Source organism: Passer domesticus, chromosome 14, assembly GCF_036417665.1.
Source record: "Passer domesticus isolate bPasDom1 chromosome 14, bPasDom1.hap1, whole genome shotgun sequence".
In the NCBI taxonomy this organism is placed as follows: Eukaryota; Metazoa; Chordata; class Aves; order Passeriformes; family Passeridae; genus Passer; species Passer domesticus.
Window position 1 is genome coordinate 2,573,825 of NC_087487.1, and position 15,695 is coordinate 2,589,519.

A 15,695-nucleotide genomic window follows, 5' to 3' on the forward strand; every position below is an offset into this window, starting at 1 on the left:
GCACTGCCAGGGATGGGACAAAGACCCTTCCAGTCAGTTTCTTCCCTTGAGGTTCAGTTTAGGGTTTTCTCTGATTGCACCCGAATACATTCTGATCCAGCCCCTTCACCTCATCCCTCATGTTCCTCAACATTTCCCTCCTCACCTCCCTTTCATCTTCCAGCAGATCTGAGGAAGAGACAATCACCAAATTCTTTGTCTTGTCAGAATTCCACAATAATCTCCATGATATCTGGAGCACAGCTGGAATCCATAATGAAATCCTGATGTTCAGATAATCTGTTGTCTCTGCGCTAGGGAGCTACAAAGCTCAGCTTCAATCACTCATTAAACATCTGAACACACTCCAGTCCTCCCAGAGCCCGAGGTTCCTTGTGGTTTAGGGAGATCCAGACTAATAACTGGGATATCAGACATCTGTTCCTGACTCCATTTTCAGTGTTCCCACTGGGGCTGTGCAATTTCATCCCTCAGATTATTTTGTTTACTGCCCTTGGGAGTGGCCACACCCATCCGTGTGCTTCTGAGGAAATTCCCTGGAGGAAGTGTCCAGGTCTGGGTGGTGATGAAGAGAATCTTCACTGAATTCCCAGGTCTCAGCACCATGGACACTAAGCTCTGCAATATGATGGTGCTGTGAATCCAGGTTTAGTGGAAGGACTCAAGCTCTTACATTCTGTGAGGTTTCAAGGGTATGGGACACAGACCTGGCATCTCAGGGTTCTGAGCCCTAAACTCACACCTGGGGTCTCCCATCCAGCCTTGGAAATCTAAAGAGGTCAAGGTTAGTGCCCTGCATTTGCCTCATCCCATGCTCAGTTTAACCTTGGTTTTTTATGTTCAGAGCCTTCACAGGCTGCTGAGAAACCCCGAAGTTCTGGCTTTGGGAAGGGCCCAACTTGCTCACCCCACGTTGCTCTGGCAGAACTCCTCATGTGCAGCTTAATGCCAGTTCCATTTCTGGAGGGGAGAGCACCATAAGTGCAAAGAAAGAACTTGTGGTGTTATTTGAAACAGGAAATCACCGAGTGCCAAAGCTTTCCCTTAATGTTGCCTAGGAGCTGTCCCTGGGTCCCTTGCCTGATCCCATAGGGTGAAGCTGCTCCCATTTCTTGCCCTGCCAAATCTTTCTGGGGTCAGGGATCTGGCTTCATTCATCCATCTCTGACACTGAATTATAACTCACCTTGGGCTGGAAGGGCTCTTGGAAAGGACACCCATTATGGAAATGCAAAGCTCTGGAGCACTGCACTGGTGCCTTCCCCATCCCTCTTCCAGCAGGGTTTGCTCTCTAGGGCACAGATCCAGCCCTGCTGCAGTCTGGCCACTCCAGCAGGAATGTCAGCTTTCCTCAATTCCTGCTGTGGGTCTGAAGCTCTCCTGGAGTCCCAGCTCGTGTGGGATCTGCAGTGTGTCAGTACCAGCCCAGACAGGGAGCAGCCCACAGCCTTCATGGAGTGATGGAATCACAGAACCCTTGGGTTGGACAGGCCCCTAAAGATCCTCCAGTTCCACCCCTGCCACAGGCAGGACACCTGCACTTGCCCAGGGAATGGGCTGAGTGCTGTCCTTAGCACAGCTCTGGAGAGGTCAGCACTGAGGTGACCAGCAGTGAGACCCTGGGACCCCGAGCCCTCCCAAATCCAGTGCTGTGAGCCAGTGCTGCAGCCAGGAGTGATTCCCTGGGACCCTGAGCCCTCCCAAATTCAGTGCTGTGAGCCAGTGCTGCAGCCAGGAGTGATTCCCTGGGACCCCGAGCCCTCCCAAATCCACTGCTGCTGCTGCTGGGACCCTGAGCCCTAACTCAAATGCACTGCTGGTGCTGCTGTGAGCCAGTGCTGCAGCCAGGAGTGATTCCCTGAGTCCCCCAAATGCACTGCTGGTGTGAGCCAGTGCTGCAGCCAGGAGTGATTCCCTGAGTCCCCCAAATGCACTGCTGGTTTCAGCCAGTGCTGCAGGCAGTGCCAGGTGGAGCAGGGTGTTCTCCACATCCCCAGGGCTCAGTGCAGCCTTCCCTGCATTCCAGGGCTGGTGCAGCCACGTGGGCACAGCCTGGAGCCCCTGGAGGCACAGCCAGTGTGGCTCTGCAAGGCCCAGAGCTGGAGCCCCCCAGAATGTCTGTGAATGACCCCCAGAGTGCTGAGGGGGCAGGCTGGGCCATGGGGGCTGTAAGGAATGATCATCCTTGGGGCCTTCATCCCCCCAGGTCATTTCTCACTTCTGCTACCATCATTTTTGCTTTTTCTGATGGGGGTGAATTTTCCTGCTGCTGGCTTGGGGCTTCTCAGCAATGAGGTGTCATTAAATCAGCTTGGAGGTGGAGAATGGTCCAGACCATGCAGGGCAAGGCAGGACAGGTGCACTGAGCAGGTTTTGAATTCCCCCAGGACTGAGTTTCCTTTAACTGAACAAGAACCAAGCAGAGCAAACACGAGTGAGTACACAAAGCAGCTCCAGTTGTGTTTTGTAGTGGAGCTTCTCTGTAGAAGCTGCTTCTCCAGAACTTCTTCCCTTCCGCTCCTCTGCTGGAGGGGATAAAAAGAGAACAGGGATTAAGGGAGCACAGGGTGGAGACAGGCACTAAAAATAATATAAATGGCCATTGTAGGTTACCTGAGTCTAAAAATATTCCAATTTTAGTTACTTGGGCTACTTCTACACCAGAGAGTAAAGTGAATTCAGAGAAATCTGATGAGAACAACCTGGAAGAAAGGCAAAACTTGGCATTCTTTCCTTTAAAGGAAAGAGATAAAAAGAAAACCCTGCAAAGTAATAAGTCAGCTAGAAAAAGATGAGTTCTGTGTTAATTTTTCCTGCTATATTCAGCATAGATAGTGGCAGCCAATGAAATTGAAAAGGCAGCAAATTCCAAAAGCACTCCAGGAAATGCTCCTTGAGACACAGCTATTGAGCCATGGGAGCCCCTTCCAGAGGGAGCCCCTTCCAAGGGCTCCACCTTGGGGGTTCCTGGCAGCTCCTTTCAAGGGGACTTTGGGGGTTCCTGGGAGCCCCTTCCATAGGGAATCCCTTCCAGGGCCACTTTGGGGGTTCTTGGGAGCTCCTTCCACAGGGAACCCCTTCCAAGGGCTCCACTTTGAGGTTCCTGGGATCTCCTTCCATGGGGAATTCCTTCCAGGGGCATTCTGGGGGTTCCTGGGAGCCCCTTCCAGAGGGAGCCCCTTCCAAGGGCTCCAGTTTGGGGGTTCCTGGGAGCTCCTTCCATGAGGAATCCCTTCCAGAGGCACTTTGGGGTTTCCTGGGAGCCCTTTCCACAGGGACCCCATTCCAAGGGCACTCTGGGGGTTCCTGGGAGCTCCTTCCCATGGCACTTTGGGGGTTCCTGAGCTCCTCCACAGACACAGGGATGGTTTATAAGCCCTGAATTGTCCTGCACCTCCCAGCCCCTGCCCAGCTGTTTTTGCTGTTTCTGGGCTTGCTGGGATGCTGGTGTCTCACACCCCCAAGGAGCTCTGCAGAGCTCCTCCTCCTCCCTGGCTGTGGCTCCTGGGATTCCTGCCCTGGTAGCTGTTATCAGGCAGCATTTCCTGTTGGATTTCTAATTAAAATGGCAGCCTTTGGGGACTCTCTTCCTGCCCAGCATGTATTTATGCAGGAGTTGGAGTATTTTAGGTAGAGTTTAAATACTGCTTTTCAGTGTCTTTGTTCTGCCTGAGTACATTTTTATATAGTCTATGAAATCTATATACAACCACAGCAGGAATTAATCCCTCATACTTTCACAAACATCATCTAGGCTGCTTCTTAGTTAAAACCAGTTTTCCCTGCCCTGGATTCTTCAAGGAAATCAAAATTTCACCCAGCACTTCCCCCTTTCTCTCCTGCTGGCATTGGAGCAGCCTCGGGTGTGCATGCCAAGGTTATGGGAGCTGCAGCTCCTCAGGATTCACCTTCCCCGTGCTGTTCCCGTGGGATTTGTCCCCTCTCAGGTGCAGCAGGAAAAGGTTACACTGCTGTTGTTGTCCCAGCAGAGTGGGAGGACATTTGTGTCCCTGTCACTCATCCTGGGCATGTGACACTGCATTAAATACATTTGTGTCAGGCTGGGCAGGGACATTGTCACTGCTGAGGTCCCCCAGAGATGATCCCATCCTTGCTGGGTGTTCTCACCCAGCTTTGTCAGAGGAATTCAGGAAAAACCCAGCACTGACAAACAGAACCATTGGAGTTTGTGCTCCCTGTGCCCACAGCCTGGCACAGCTCTTCCCAGGGCTGCAGCCAAGCATTGTGTCCCTGGGCTGGGAGTGCCCCAGTCCCTTCTTCTGCCCTCTCTGAAAGGCAGGAAGAGCACAGAGTGCCCAGAGTGGATCCCTTTGCAGGCAGGGCTCAGCCCTGTGCCAGCCAGGCCGTGGGGCTGAGCATCCTCTGCTCTCCTGGGCGGGAATCAGAAAGCAGAAACTTCCACAGACTCTGAAGGGTTTGATCTGCAGCCTTGGGAGAGCTTGGGTTGATGTAAATGTGCAATACACAGACATAAAGCAGTAAATCATACATTATGTTTCTATAGTTGTAAATAAGAATATGCTTTAAATAAGTGAGAAACTGCATTGATAGGATGGTGAAGGGTTTATAATGCAGGCATGTGGTTGTATGGAATAAGCTGAAAATTTAGAAGTTATAACAGCAGCAGATGGGTGCATGTGTGACAGAAACCCATGGGACAAAAGCATCCACAGTGCAGTAGAAGTGAGTAAAGGTGATAGGTTAGAAAAGCAAAATAAACCTTGTGGCATCTATTCATTGGGTTAGAAAGTTCTGTATTGCTTTGTAACAAAGAAACTTTCACAGAATCACCAGGTTGGAAGAAACCTTAAAGATCATTGAGGCCAACCCAGCCCCAACACCTCAACTGAACCCTGGCACCCAGTGCCACATCCAGGCTTTGTTAAACACACCCAGGGATGGGGACTGCAGCACCTCCTGGGGCAGAACATTCCAGAACTTTATCACCCTTTCTGTAAAAAACTTTTTCCTGATATCCAGCCTAAATTTCCCTTGGTGCAGCTTGAGACTGTGTCCTGTGGTTCTGTCAGTGCTGCTGGAGAGAGAGCCCAGCCCCAGCTGAGCACAGGCACCTTTCGGGGAGTCTAGAGAGTGATAAGGTCACCCCTGAGTCTCCTCCAGGCTGAGCACCCCAGCTCCCTCAGCTGTTCCTCACAGGGTTTGTGTTCCCAGCCCCTCTCCAGCCTCGTTGCCCCCTCTGGACACACTCCAGCCCCTCCATGTCCTTCCCAAGCTGAGGGGCCAGAGCTGGACACAGCCCTCGAGGTGTGGCCTCAGTGCTGAGCAGAGGGGCAGAGTGACCTCCCTGCTCCTGCTGGCCCCACCATTCCTGAGCCAGGCCACGATGCTGTGACTTTGCTTGTGACCACTTTGAGCTGTGACCAGCTGCTTGCTCCTCTAAAATCCCACAGCCTCTGGGACTGATGTTTATCTGAGCAAAAAATCATTCTTAGCCCCAAAATAGTCCCATCCCTTCATTATTAGTGGGGATAATGACACCATGAGCTGTGCCCACACCCTGCCCAGTGGCACAGGAAACATTCCCAGCTCCAGGCCTGTCAGGAGCTTCCTCCCTGGACACTGCAGCCCCTGGCAGCCCCCAGCAGCCCAGGCTGGAAGTTGTGCCTGGTTGCTGTGGCTGTAATGGGATTAGAGCTCAGGATTGAGTTAGGTGGGAGCACTCAGTGTCCCTGTGGAGCTCAGGGCATCCTGGCAGGCTGTGCCAGGCTGGAGCAGCCACAGGTCCTGCTTTGGGACAGCAAATAATCAAATACAGCCCAAGGGTTGTGCCAGGGCCTCACCTGCCCACGCTGCCCCTGCTGTGCCCAGCAGGGAGAGCCTTTCACAGACAAACAGACATGTGCTCCTTTTGGGGAGTGCATTTTTGGCTCTCTTCTTCCCCTGTGCTCCTACAGACCCCCAGACTGGGTTAGCAGAGGGATAACAAGTGTGTGCTGTGCTGTCTTGGTTGAAATGCAGGTAGCATCAAAGAAATAATGATAATTGATCAAGAGCAAACTGCAGGAGTTCTTTGGTTCTTCAGCAAGTTTGCAGTTCCAGGGCAGGACCTAATGAGTTCATATGCAATCTCAGCTGTTAATCATATGGATCCCTAGGGATCAAGCTTGGATTTTAAAAAATCTGTTCTGAATTTTAAACAAAAAATTCAGGTGGGACTGAAAGGAATAAGAAAACAAAGGTTGCTGATGATTTCTTTCTGAAATTGGGAACAAGAATTCTACGGGCAGTCAGAATTTTGAGAAGACAGTTCTTTCTCATTGAAGAGTCTGTTCTCTTGGTGGGACTGTGTTTCTGCCATGTCCTGGTGCTGTGTTTATGGATACAAACAGTCCCTGGCTCCCTGGCCAGGCTCTGGGATGGGGCCAGGGGGGCACCTGTGGCACACCAGACGTTGGCTGAATCCGCTCTCAGATGCTGCAGAGGGAGCAGCAGATGAGCTCCAAGACAACAGCTCTGAAACAATAACAGATGTCCTTTACTGGTGTTTAACTTGTACCTCCTGAGCAGGCACCTTCAGGCTGTGCAGCCGCTGTCACTGGGGACAAACAGCTTCCCAAGAGCCCTGGCACGGAGGGAAAGGGCTGGGATCCCCTTCCTAGCACTGCTTCCCAGTTCCTCTGGACACAGCTCAGGGCCAAGGCTGGCACTGGGCTGGGCACTGGCACAGCCTGAGCAGGGGACAAGGCTGGCACAGACCTGGGTGCCAGCACAGGCTGAGCAGGGGACAAGGCTGGCACAGACCTGGGTGCCAGCACAGGCTGAGCAGGGGCCAAGGCTGGCACAGGCTGAGCAGGGGCCAAGGCTGGCACAGGCTGAGCAGGGGACAAGGCTGGCACAGACCTGGGTGCCAGCACAGGCTGAGCAGGGGACAAGGCTGGCAATGGCTGTGGCAGTGGCTGTGGCTGTGGCAGTGGCTGGGGTGCTGGCACAGCCTGAGAAGGGGATAAGGCTGGCACAGACATGGGTGGTGACACAGCCTGAGAAGGGGACAAGGCTGGCACAGACATGGGTGGTGACACAGCCTGAGAAGGGGACAAGGCTGGCAATGGGCTGGCACAGGCTGAGCAGGCACACGGATGGCAGTGGCTGGCACTGGCTGAGCAGGGGCCAAGGCTGGCACAGGCTGAGCAGGGCACACAGCTGGCAGTGGCTGGCATAGGCTGAGCAGGGCACAGGCTGGCAGCTCCTGGCACAGGCTGGGCAGGGCTGGCAGCAGTGTTTGCTCCGTGCTGCTCCCAGCCAGCTGCCTGCACCGTGGGCCTGGCAGCTCAGTGCATTCCAGGCTGATTTCCCACTTAGCCTGGCAGGTTTGCTCAGAGCACCGTGAGCCCTCCTGGCAGAGGCTGCAGCCTCACCTGCAGCTCCTGGCTCTGGCATCCACCCCCTCCCCATGCTGCTGTTCCAGGGGGAGTCCTGCCCTGAGCCAGCACGGACCCTGGCACCACCCTGCACCTCTCAGTGCCCTTCTGGGGCTATTTCCAGGCCTGCAGGCCCCAGTTTCCATCCACTTGTGTGTCTTGTCCCTTTCTCAGGGATTGAAGCCTCCTTTCCCCTCAGCATCCCAGATTTTCCTTTCCCTGGGCACATCTATGTATAGCTCCTGAGCAAGGCAGACCTTTTGTCTGGTGACTGTGGTCATTCTTAAACGTCCAAAAAAGCCCGTGACCTATTTCCAGCAGTGATTCATTGCAAGCCTCTCAGGAGGACTACAATTCCCAACGATGCAGATAAGAGCCACGAGAGATTAGAGCCAGCCTCAGCAGGTAAGAGATCTAATTCCCCTTGAGAACCAGACACCCAACCTATTTACAGCTCTGGGGGCTTGCTTTCCTTCCCTTTTCCAAAGGCACCGAGAGATCCTGTGGAAAACCCGAGCTGGGGGCGTGTGGGAACATAAACCCCGTGGAAAAGCAAAGGAGAGCTTCCTCCAAAGTCACAGAGCTTCTGGAAACAGGCCTGGCCCCAGTCCTTGTGCTGCTGCTCCTGGAGGTGACAGTGCCACCGTCCCTCCTCCCTGGAGCTGCCTGCTGCTGTCTCACACCCAGGGCAGTCTCACACACAGCCCAACCCCAAATGTTTTCTCCTGGAGGTTGAAAGGGAACTGTGCAGGAAACACAGTCGTTTGAGTTGTGCTAGAAAATATTTTTAAAAGTCTGTGTCACGTTGCCGTGGTGACAAAAGTTCTTAAAATGATGAAGATTAAAGTCTAGGCTGGGAATGGTGGCATGGGGAGAGGAAGGGGGGCTGCTGTCATGACAACCTCAACTCTGAGAGTGCAAGAGGCAAAACACACGGTGGTGGCAGGATCTTTGGGGTTTATATATATCCATAAACATCTGCCAGCTATGCCAGCCTGCTCAGTGCTAATTAGTCCTGCTATTTCACCTTTCTCTGCTGTAAATATTTTCCAGTAGACACGAGTCTCGGAGGGAGAAGGCAAGGAAATGCCATTTTTCCCTCTTCCCTTTTGCTTTCTGGTGTTCTCTATCTCTGTTCCCTGAACTCCTGCCTGGGGAGGAACTTCCAGTGGCCAGGAGCAGGCTGCCTGGGGGAGTTAAATCATCATCATCTGAGGAGGAGGTGAGGCTTGCTGGTCCCTTACAGAGCTTTGCAGCTGGGGCAGGAGCACTGGTTGTGCTGCCAGGTCAGAGCTGCCAGCCCCAGGTTTGGCTGGAAACTTTGCCCTCAGCTTCCAGTCCCTGTTCCTGCGGGACAGCAGAGCTCAGGGACATTGGGAACACAGCAGATGAGTGCCAGCACAGCCCCCGAGACCTGCAGAGCAAAACTGCCGCGGCAGCACAAAGGAGTTTGTATTTGGAGTGTAAAATGTGCTTGGCTATCTGTGCTCACACCTGGGCCGGCAGCGCTGCCCTCCCGGCGCTGCCCCGGCGGTCACAGCGGGGCTCCCGCAGCTCTGCTGACAGGGCCGCTGTCACTGGTGCAAGGCAGGCAGAAAAACAGCATCCACCCCAACTCCTGCTTCGTCTAAAACTCGATCTTGTGGCTCGGGCTGGCTGCTGGCGCAGCAGAAAGCAGCTGAGCACAGCCCCAGCCCGTGCTGGAGGTGCACAGGCTGCAGATGGAGCTGTGCTCCACAGCCCGGCCTGCCCAGCCCATCTGCTGCTGCTGCTGCTGCTGGCCCAGCAGTGCATCCCAGCTCCCTCCCTGCCCCTGCTGTGGTGGGCACAGCCCAGAGCTGTCTGTGAGAAACACGCTCACTCTCCTGTGAACCTTTAAAAAGTTTTATAAAGGACAATGGGAGACAAGGACCACAGAGCAAAGGTTATTACTGTGAAAAACACATTCACTCTCCTGTGAACATTTAAAGTTTTATAAAGGACAGTAGGAGACAAGGACCACAGAACAAAGGTTATTGTGGCATCAGCCAAGAGCCCCCTGTTATCTTCAGGGATACCCCTTAAATGCCTTTAATTACATCAGCCCTTTGCATACTCACAGACCCTTATGCATTGTAAATTTTCCCCAAACTAGTTTACACGTTCCAAGAATTGTTTAGCATGGCTCCTCCTCAGTTCCAGCTTTTAGCTCACGTGGATTCCTTGGCTGTGGTTTCAGTCCCTTTTTGTCCCCTGCAGTTTGGGCCTGTCCCTCACTGCCCTCAGAGGGTGAGTGCTGCTGCTGGCAGATGTGTGCAGGGTGCCCATCCTGTGCCACTGGGTGCTGTCCCATGCCAGCAGGGATTGTCACACACTGATGTCAGCTTAATGAGCACTGAGCTTAATGAGCAGCAGAAATGAAATCCATATCTTTATAACAAAGTTACTGTAGCACCACACAGATAGAATCCATTTAATATTTACAAAAAGCCAATATTATAATGTGTGTCTATAATATGTCTGACCAGTGCTGCTCCTTCTGAAGGGATCCCAAGATGTCAGAACACCCAACTGTGTTCCTTTCTGGGATTCTTCTTCTTCCCCAGCTCAGCCTGTTGGCAGCAACAGTCCCCTTGGAAATTTGGAGTTTCTATCTTTGTATAATTTCGTGGCTAGAACAGCATTTTGTCCGCTCGTCCAAAGTAAAAAATGTGTCCATTCTTCCTGAAGACCAAAACCTGAGGAGTTGCTCAGGACAGGAAACCTCCTGGAGTCAAATTGGATTATATTTTGACGCAGTTTAAGCGTGACATCACTAAGAGAATAAATAGGAAGCTGGGGAGGGTGAGGAAGGAGCAAGGAGCTGGGGATGATGCACTTCCCCCAGCAGCATCAGGAGAGGGAAAGGAGCAGCTGAGATGTTGCTTTGCCTTGCTGAAACACCGTGGGTGCCAGCAGGGTGGGTGCATTCCACAGGTGGAATTCTGGGGGAGCTGCCCTTTCCCTGCCAGCCCTGATTGCTGTGCGTGCTCAGAGCGGCTCAGGGCTGGCTCAGTGTTCCCCAGGTGTGCCCAGGGCTGCTCAGTGTGCCCCAGGCGTGCCCAGGGCTGGCTCTGTGTGCCCTGGCTCTGTGTGCCCCGGCATGCCCAGGGCTGCTCTGTGTGCCCTGGCTGTGCTCAGCCCTGGCTCTGTGTGCCCAGGCTCTGTGTGCCCAGGCTCTGTGTGCCCAGGCTCTGTGTGCCCCAGGTGTGCCCAGGGCTGCTCTGTGTGCCCTGGCTCTGTGTGCCCAGGCTCTGTGTGCCCCAGGCGTGCCCAGGGCTGCTCTGTGTGCCCTGGCTCTGTGTGCCCTGGCTCTGTGTGCCCCAGGTGTGCCCAGGGCTGGCTCTGTGTGCCCTGGCTGTGCCCAGGGCTGCTCAGTGTGCCCCAGGCGTGCCCAGGGCTGCTCTGTGTGCCCTGGCTCTGTGTGCCCCAGGTGTGCCCAGGGCTGGCTCTGTGTGCCCTGGGTCTGTGTGCCCTGGCTGTGTGTGCCCAGGGCTGCTCTGTGTGCCCTGGCTCTGTGTGCCCCAGGTGTGCCCAGGGCTGCTCTGTGTGCCCTGGCTCTGTGTGCCCTGGCTGTGCCCAGGCTTGTGTGCCCTGGCCATGCTCAGGGCTCCTGTGCCTCAGTGCCCTGTGTGTGCCCAGGCAGGTTTGTCCTCCTGGGGCAGCCCACCCTGCCAGTTCTGTGTTCTTTGTCTCTCCCTGTGCTCATCAGGGCTCCCAGAGCCTTCCCCTGCTCAGTGAGCTGTGCAGTCAGGGCTCACCCTGGGTGTGCAGAAGGTGACATTTGCCACAAGAACTGGCACTGACCCCCAAATCACCCAAATCACAGGTTTTTTTCAGTGAGCTGCCTTCAGTTTGCACGTTGGCTGGAATGAGCTCGTTGTCCAGGCTGGCCTTGGGACTGAACATGATGAGTGGTTTTGGGTGATCCAGAGCCACAGCAGCTGCTGCTGCAGGGCCTCAGCACAGCCACCCTCAGTAATCTGGCTAAACTGGATTTTAGGCTCAGAAAAGCTCTTTGCAGCACCCACCTATCCCCAGTCTATTGGGAGATTAACACTGAGGTTTGAAAAGGCAGCTAATGCCTCTGTGAAGAAAATGGATCTTTACCTCTGTTATCTTCAAAAGCCAAGGAGAGAAAGGCAGACTGAAAGACATGTCAACTTTCTTCCCCACAGCCCACAAATACTCTTCTTAAATGTGAGTAAACACGTTTTTCCTCACAGCAGAACAACCTTAACTCTGACCCTGGAGCACTCACAACAGCATATGAGACTGTTTTGATTCTCTTTTGAGATTTGTATTTCCTTCTCAGGTCTGTGGGTTTTTTAAGCCGTAAATGAAGAGTAAGTTCTTTGCTTCTGTTAAGCTGGAGCAGTGTCACAGCTCCTTGATTATCCCCAGGGGATTTATCACAGTTGTATATTAACCATGGTGTGGGCACAGACACCAGCACTGGCTCGGGACCAGCCAGGATATGGAGCTACAGGGTTCCTGCCACGTTGGCAGTGCAGTAGTGAAGGGCAACAAGCAGTTTCAGTGCTTTCCTGTGGAGCAGAATCTGTTCAGGAGCCCCGTGGATGGCAGTGAGTCCTGCCAGAGCCAGTGCTCAGAGTGCTGGCTTGCCCTGCCTCAGCCAGGATCATTGGGGTGCCTCTGCATCAGGGCCCCAAAGCCTGGGAAAGACCCTTGGCTCCAGGCACAGACCTCCAGAGAGTGAAAAGCCAGCAGGGATGTGCCGTGAGATCCCAGCCCAGATGTGCAGTCAGACCCCAGCCCGGCTGTGCACTCAGACCCCAGCCCAGATGTGCAGTCAGACCCCAGCCCAGATGTGCAGTCAGGCCCCAGCCCAGATGTGCAGTCAGACCCCAGCCCGGCTGTGCAGTCAGGCCCCATCCCAGATGTGCAGTCAGACCCCAGCCCAGATGTGCAGTCAGACCCCAGCCCGAATGTGCAGTCAGACCCCAGCCCAGATGTGCAGTCAGATCCCAGCCCAGATGTGCAGTCAGACCCCAGCCCAGATGTGCAGTCAGACCCCAGCCCGGCTGTGCAGTCAGGCCCCATCCCAGATGTGCAGTCAGACCCCAGCCCAGATGTGCAGTCAGACCCCAGCCCAGATGTGCAGTCAGATCCCAGCCCAGATGTGCAGTCAGACCCCAGCCCAGATGTGCAGTCAGACCCCAGCCCGGCTGTGCAGTCAGGCCCCATCCCAGATGTGCAGTCAGACCCCAGCCCAGATGTGCAGTCAGACCCCAGCCCAGATGTGCAGTCAGACCCCAGCCCAGATGTGCAGTCAGGCCCCAGCCCAGATGTGCAGTCAGATCCCTGCCCAGATGTGCCAGCAGGGTCAGGGGCAGGGGCTGTGCCAAGGGCTGGCCCTGGCAGGGTGTGCCTGGAGCAGCTGCTGCCCTCCCCAGCACTGCCCCAGGATGTGCCCATGGACAGGGCAGCCCCAGGGCCCCAGCTGCAGCAGAGGGATGGTGGTGACCAGCCTGGAGCAGGACTGTGGTCACTCCAGCCAGCCTGGAGCAGAGGGATTGTGTGGCCAGCCTGGAGCAGAGGGATGGTGGTGGCCCCAGCCAGCCTGGAGCAGAGGGATGGTGGTGGCCCCAGCCAGCCTGGAGCAGAGGGATGGTGGTGGCTGTGGTTTGGACAGCACCTGAGCCTTGTGCCAGCACAGACCAGCACACCTAATTAACCACACAGCCTTGATTGGAGCCACTGCCAGAGCCAGGCCCCACTTCTCCCGGGTGTCCTTGATGCCTTGCAGCTCAGGTGCTGAGCTTGGAGGAGTGCTGCTGCAGTCCAGGATGGAGGAGGGCTGCACAGTTATTTGGGGCTGGCAGGATTTCACATTCCTGATAGGATCCCGATAGCTCATCCTGTATAAGTGGAGTTTCCAAGATGGAGCACTTACATAACCAGAAATGACTTCTGGAGGGAAGTTTTGTTCCTCCCACTTTCCCAAGCTGTCCTTTCCACAAGAATTGCAAGGTGTCCTTTGGCTGGAAGGACAGCACTGATTTTGTAGCAGGGATGCTGAAGCCAGAGCTTGTTTTGATCTGTCAAAAAACAGAGATATTAACTCTGTCCAAGAATATTCTTTAAATGGGAATCCATGCTCTGCTCTTCTCCTGGCTCCCTTTTCCCCAGTGCAAGCAGCAGAAAGTCAGCAAGCACAGGCAGTGCTGGGGTGGAAGGAGCTGTGATGCTCTGGGACCCAGCCTGGGTTGTGTTACAACAGGACACAAAGTCCTGAGTGTTCCTGATGGAAACCAGAGAGGTTGCAGTTGCCACTCACGTTCCTGTGCTTGTGCAGGGACCAGCCCTTCTGGAATGTTCCTGGCCCTCCTCTCCCTGGTGAGCCATTCCTGGGCCAGAATTCTGGGTCAGAATTCCGTGAAACCAGTACCTCTGCAGGAGGAGCTTCTCAGTGGAAGGTGTTTGTTCCCAGCCCTTCACAGTCATCCCTGCACCAGGACTGCTCCTGCTTTTCTCCTGCATGGGGAATGCAAACGTATTCCAAGGAGTGGGCAGGAGCTGGGAACTCCTGAGACATTTGGAACTGGAGTTGTCTCACCTGCAGCTCAGACATTAGCAGTTCATAATCATAATGACTCCTGGGAATCCCTGAGCTCCCTCTCAGGTGCCACAGCCCAGGTGTGTCACCCTCAGGGATCTGTTCCCATCCGGTGGCTCTGGTGTTCCAGTCCAGATCCCCCAGTGCAGAGTAGGAGCTGAATCCACCCTCTCCCCTCTCTGCATGCACCAAATGAAGCCTGACCAGGATGGATCCCAACCCTGCTCTCAGAAGCTCCATATCCATCACCTGGTCCCTGAGCCATCCATGCCCTCGGGCTCTTCGCTCTCTGCTTTTCATCTGTCAAAGGGAGGACGGCAGGTCCTACCTCAATCTGACAGGGCTTCTCCCTGCCCCTGGCTGGCTGGAGCTCCCTGGGTTCCAGCAGGGCCGGAGCTCTTTGAAAAACACCCGGAGGTGTGAGAGGAAAAGTCATTAGCACAGAAAAACCCTGGTGGCACAAAAGATCCTTCTGCAAACTGCTGCTCCAGCTTCATTAAAAGCACAGCCCCGGGCTCTCATTCCAACAGGATGGATTCGCTCTGGGTTATCTAAATGAGAATGATCATTTCTGCAGGGGGAGGAAAACAGAGGAAACCAGGAGGAATTATTCTGTATGAATTATGTGCTCAGCTTTCATACTGACCTATTGAGTCAGCAGCGAGAGCTGGATTTCCTAGAACAGCCTTTCATGCTGGATTTTGGAGATATTCTTCTTTTCAACCCTGAAAGATCACTCAAATGGCCTTTCTCACACTGGCAGTGTGGGCTCCAGCCTGGATGCAGGGAAATAACGGGGTTAGCAGCAGTTATCCAAACCATTCATCCTTCTGGATTCCAGCATCCTTTGTGCTCCCTCCTGGCAAGGGTTGGGCATGTGGGCATCACCGTGGGCATGCAACCTTGAGGTGGGCATGGCTGGTGTGGAGACAGACATTCCAGCTGGACAGCCAGCTCCAACAGCAGCAATTCCAGCTGGAAAAACGTGATTCCTTTGCCTGATAACAAAGGTTTGTGCTGTTTTAGCTGTTGAGCTGCCTTCCTGTGGGATGAGAGGCCGATCTGTGGTGTGGGCAAAGGTGGCAGGCACACGGTGCCGTGGTGGTGAGAGGAGCAGGATTGTCTCTGCTGGAGCAGCCAGGAGGTGTATGGATTTGGGCACACATCACACAGCCTGTCCCCTGTGTCACAAACCACCCTGACACTCACTCATGTCCCTTGGAAGGTGATGCCCGGGTGAGGCACCTGAACCCTCCCTGGATCAGGGCTGTGTCGCTTCTGACCTGTAAGAAAGAGAAACCTGTTGTGTTTGCAGCTTTATTTTCCACGTGAAAAACTGACAGATGAGGAAAACCAGCCCCCTCTGCCATGGTTCCATTTCCTTGCCCACCTGGGCAGGGGTGTAGCAGCAGAATACAAGGACCACAAGAAGAGAGATGAACCAGATCCTCTTCCAGAAGCCTCTGCTGCGTTGGAGGCCATTCCTTGTTGCATTTGGTTCATGCAGAGACTGCAGCTGACACCCAGTACACAGGCAGCTGCCACCGTGGGTCACTGTGCAACCCGTACCCAGCAAGAACAGAAACCAAGGAAGGGCATTGCAGCCAAAAGATGGAATTACAGAGTTGATTCCTGAGGAGTAGCTGATGGTCCAGAAATATTTGCAACCAGCTTATTTTAGAATAAGAATAGAAGGA

The 15,695-nt window shown here is 54.2% G+C and overlaps 1 protein-coding gene across 1 annotated transcript in view; it reads left to right on the forward strand.

Annotated features, from left to right (window-relative positions):
• HCN4 (hyperpolarization activated cyclic nucleotide gated potassium channel 4) overlaps positions 1 to 15,695 on the forward strand; it is a 103,881-nt gene that overhangs the window by 45,270 nt on the left and 42,916 nt on the right. The window lies entirely within an intron of this gene.